Source organism: Bufo bufo, chromosome 2, assembly GCF_905171765.1.
Source record: "Bufo bufo chromosome 2, aBufBuf1.1, whole genome shotgun sequence".
NCBI classification, from domain to species: Eukaryota; Metazoa; Chordata; class Amphibia; order Anura; family Bufonidae; genus Bufo; species Bufo bufo.
The window spans coordinates 23,093,974-23,099,141 of record NC_053390.1 but is presented as its reverse complement, the minus strand read 5'-3'; the positions used below and the strand labels follow the sequence as shown (position 1 = coordinate 23,099,141).

The 5,168-nt window shown below is 47.7% G+C and overlaps 1 protein-coding gene across 1 annotated transcript in view; it reads right to left on the bottom strand.

The window, feature by feature from the left end:
• Window positions 1-5,168, bottom strand: part of LOC120990661 (zinc finger protein 585A-like) — a 93,995-nt gene that overhangs the window by 69,394 nt on the left and 19,433 nt on the right. The gene's annotated exons all lie outside the window — the stretch shown is intronic.

Below are 5,168 nucleotides of genomic sequence, written 5' to 3'. Positions count from 1 at the left end.
TGTGTCCTTCTATATACTCCCACTCCTCCATGGAGAAATACACAGTGACATCCTGACACCTTAGAGGAACCTGACAACACAATGACACCGTCATCACCCAGACCCCTCCAGTGCTGTTACTGGAGAATTTCCCAGCATTCCCAGCAGTGTCACCTCTCCAGTCAGCAGCTCCATCATCTTGTACGTGAGTTCCAGGATCTTCTGCTCATGTGTCAGGGGGTGAGGGGGAGGCTCTGTGATGGGGTGAGGGGTCCTGCTCCGCCCTCCTGACTCCTGGAGATGGATGATGGGAGTCACACAGTCCACCGATGTCTTCTTCACTATTGTGTACTCCTGTGGATGGAGAGAGACACTTAGGTAATAAACCCTTCAGGGGCCATGTGCTCTCCTCTGGCCCTCTCCTCCTGGGTACAATGTGCCTACTTACCTTCTCATGGGTCCTACAACATGACTATTGGTCACATGACACAGCACTTACCATATTGGGGTCTGATCTTGAGGTTCTCCGTAACTTGGAAGGTCTGGAGGCCGTTCTCCAGGACCCTGGACTCTACCTATGATGGATTCTCCTTCCTGATGTCTGACTTGTTACAGAATACAATAAAGAGGAGAGAAATCTAGAAAAGTTTACCTCTCCGCTCAGCAGGGAGATGATCTCCAAGGTGAGGTCTAATATTCTTCTGCTGATCTCCTTCCTGTCCATCCTTGGTGGTCATTCAGGAGAAGAGGAGAGAACTGGAGGAGCTGGAGGCTTCTAGTACTGCAGGCACCTTTATGAGAAGAGAGGAAATCATCCAGGGAACAAGACCAGATGTCACCTCCAGAACCGCACTTCCGGAGCCTGGAGGGGCCCCGCTTCTCAGAGCCCCCACCACATGGATTCCAGGGGCCCCAACATGGAGATTTCTGGTGGCTCCACAGGAGATAAATGATGCAGGTCCCACCTCTGGGCTGTGCTCAGCTGTGTCCACAACTCCTAGAGAAGAGACTGGAGAGAGCTGAGCTCAGGCCGGGCCCCGCTCCATTCATTCTCCTCCTGGATGCAGGGGCCCTTCACCAGGACAGTCATGGGCCAGCGAATGAGTTCAACCCCCACTATCCCCACTACTATTCCTCCTATCAAAATAAGCTGAGGAGCGGAGAAGGATTCCTTGTGTGTAATGGAGGAGAATCTCCAGAGGTGACATGTCTGAGCTCTCCACCACACTGTCTCCTCACAGCTCATCTTACCTGCAGGCTGGAGGAATGGCTGATACCAGAGAGAACAAGAGCCCTGACTACCGACCAGGACCTGCCCAGTATCTGCTGCACTGCCAGAGCTGAAGGACCTGGGGTGACGTCACCGCCATGTGATCAGTGCAGGGGGCGGGACTAGGTTGGTGAGTCACTAATCACATGACAGTGATATCATCACGGGTCCTTTAGCTCTCACAGTACATTTTAAATTGAAGGGGCTTTTAATAGAATTTAGCCCCGCCCTCAAATCCTTCTTTGAAATAATGTCTAAACTTGTTGGAAAAGTCCTTCAGCCTCCATATCAGAACATCATCTCATAAAGTGTCCTAGACCTCTCCAGAGCCCATACATTGTAGGCTTTACCCAGCAGCAGGTCCTATTGTACTATGCATTCTGTATTAACAATGCTATTATTTTCCCTTATAACCATGTTATAAGGGAAAATAATAAAGATAAGGTCCTTATCCCGATCGTCACCTAGCAACCGTGCTTGAAAATCGCACCGCATCTGCCCTTGCTTGCAGATGCTCGCGATTTTCACCCATCCCCATTCACTTCTATGGGGCCTGCAGAATATAGAACATGCTGCGATTTTCACGCAACGCACAAGTGATGCGTGAAAATCACTGCTCGTGCGCACAGCCCCATAGACATGAATGGGTCCGGATTCAGTGCGGTTGCAATGCGTTCACCTCACACATCGCACCCGTGTGGAAATCTCGCCCGTCTGAAAGAGGCCTAGGAGTTGTGGACACAGCTGAGCACAGCCCAGAGGTGGGACCTGCATCTATCAGACATTTATCTCCTGTGGAGCCACCAGAAATCTCCATGCTGGGGCCCCTGGAATCCATGTGGTGGGGGCTCTGAGAAGCGGGGCCCCTCCAGACTCAGGAAGTGCGGTTCTGGAGGTGACATCTGGTCTTGTCCCCTGGATAATTTCCTCTCCTCTTCTCATAAAGGTGCCTGCAGTACTAGAAGCCTCCAGCTCCTCCAGTTCTCTCCTCTTCTCCTGAATGACCACCAAGGATGGACAGGAAGGAGATCAGCAGAAGAATATTAGACCTCACCTTGGAGATCATCTCCCTGCTGAGCGGAGAGGTAAACTTTTCTAGATTTCTCTCCTCTTTATTGTATTCTGTAAAAAGTCAAAGATCGGGAAGGAGAATCCATAATAGGAAGTGATAGGAAGAGTCCAGGGCCTGGAGAACGGCCTCCAGGCCTTCCAAGTGACGGAGAACCTGAAGATCAGCCCCCAGTATGGTGAGTGATGTATCATGTGACCAGTGACCAATAGTCATGTAGGAACCATGAGAAGGTAAGTAGGCACGTTGTACCCAGGAGGAAAGGACCAGAGGAGAGCACATGGCCCCTGAAGGGTTTATTCCCTAAGTGTCTCTTTCCATCCATAGGAGTACACAATAGTGAAGAAGACATCGGGGGACTGTGTGACTCCCATCATCCATCTCCAGGAGTCAGGAGGGCGGAGCAGGACCCCTCCCCCCATCACAGAGCCTCCCCCTCACCCCCTGATACATGAGCAGAAGATCCTAGAGCTCACCCACAAGATGATGGAGCTGCTGACTGGAGAGGTGACACTGCTGGGAATGCTGGGAAATTCTCCAGTAACAGCACTGGAGGGGTCTGGGTGATGACGGTGTCATTGTGTTGTCAGGTTCCTATAAGGTGTCAGGATGTCGCTGTCTATTTCTCCATGGAGGAGTGGGAGTATATAGAAGGACACAAGGATCTGTACAAGGAGGCCATGATGGAGGAGCACCAGCCTCTAATATCACAAGGTAAGAGCCGTCATGTGCAGTGTGTACACGTGTGTGCAGTGACATGTAATGGAGGAGCACCAGCCTCTTATATCACAGGATAAGAGCAGTCATGTGCAGTGTATACACGTGTGTGCAGTGACATGTAATGGAGGACACCAACCTCTTATATCACAAGGTAAGAGCCGTCATGTGCAGTGTATACACGTGTGTGCAGTGACATGTAATGGAGGAGCACCAGCCTCTTATATCACAGGGTAAGAGCCGTCATGTGCAGTGTATACACGTGTGTGCAGTGACATGTAATGGAGGAGCACCAGTCTCTTATATCACAAGGTAAGAGCCGTCATGTGCAGTGTATACACGTGTGTGCAGTGACATGTAATGGAGGAGCACCAGTCTCTTATATCACAAGGTAAGAGCCGTCATGTGCAGTGTATACACGTGTGTGCAATGACATGTAATGGAGGAGCACCAGCCTCTTATATCACAAGGTAAGACCCGTCATGTGCAGTGTATACACGTGTGTGCAGTGAGATGTAATGGAGGAGCACCATCCTCTTATATCACAAGGTAAGAGCCGTCATGTGCAGTGTATACACGTGTGTGCAGTGACATGTAATGGAGGAGCACCAGCCTCTTATATCACAAGGTAAGACCCGTCATGTGCAGTGTATACACGTGTGTGCAGTGACATGTAATGGAGGAGCACCAGCCTCTTATATCACAAGGTAAGAGCCGTCATGTGCAGTGTATACACGTGTGTGCAGTGACATGTAATGGAGGAGCACCAGCCTCTTATATCACAAGGTAAGAGCCGTCATGTGCAGTGTATACACGTGTGTGCAGTGACATGTAATGGAGGAGCACCAGCCTCTTATATCACAAGGTAAGACCCGTCATGTGCAGTGTATACACGTGTGTGCAGTGACATGTAATGGAGGAGCACCAGCCTCTTATATCACAGGGTAAGACCCGTCATGTGCAGTGTGTACACTGTTGTGCCTTTTCATAAGTGTAAACATTTATATATGAGTGTTCTAGTTATAATGGGTATTTATGGCCTATGAGAAGCCATGGTGGATCAAGTTCACTATTCTATATGGATTTTGTTTTTATGTCGGCCAAAATGAGTTCAGAGGAAGGTTACTGAGTATAAAGGTTCTTCCTTGCAGATGTGTGCCAATCTGGAAGGGAGTGTTTCTTACCTCATCTCATGGATTTATGACAGGAGATAAGAATTCCCTGGACGCAGCTGCTACTAATTACCTATACAGTTAGGTGTTTATTAATGAAGCAGAAAATCTGTGTATTTATACAATCAACCTTAGTTTTGTATAAAAATCTAAAAGACATATATTTCTTTATCTTATATTGTTATATATTCTGAAGGACCTTGATGTATCCAGTGTCTTGTATATATTTCTCGCTAGGAGAATATTCCTTTCTAAAACAGCGTTAATGAGGATTCGTTCAGAAGATGCTGTGTTATTCTAACTAGCGCTTAATCACTGTTAGACAGCTAGAAGATACCCAACACCTGTGCTAGTATAGGCCTCAATTGTATTTCTTATCTATAACAATGGATTTATAGGTTGGGAAACTCTTGCTGGTTCCTCCAAGTCTGGATTATAATGGCTACATGTGTTGAATTAAATGCCTTATCGCTGATTTAAAGTACCGAGGTCAAATGTATAGAATGCAGGATGATGTCAGGCATGTATAAGTTAACCATTTCTAGTATGATGCTAATGGCTTATACAACAGTGCCACCTAGCTGTAAGTAGGTATCATTACACCAGTAACAGAAACGTATCCTGGGAAATGCAGTGACATCATCAGCCATTATCATAGTTACACGTCCATCCGACATGATTGGAAAACTCTGCACTTTTTTTAAACTGATGATCTATCCTCTGGATAGATCATCAGCATCTGATCGGCAGGGGTCCGACACCCGGGACCCCCACCAATCAGCTGTTTGAGAAGGCAGCGGTGATATAGCAGCCATCTCACTGTTTACCGCTGGCCCAGTGACGTCACGACTAGTATCAACTTGCCTGGATAGATCATCAGTTTAAACAAAGTGCAAAACCCCTTTAAGACTCTGCAAAATATCTGCCTCTGGGTAATGTATGTTTTTGTTATCTGTAGTAT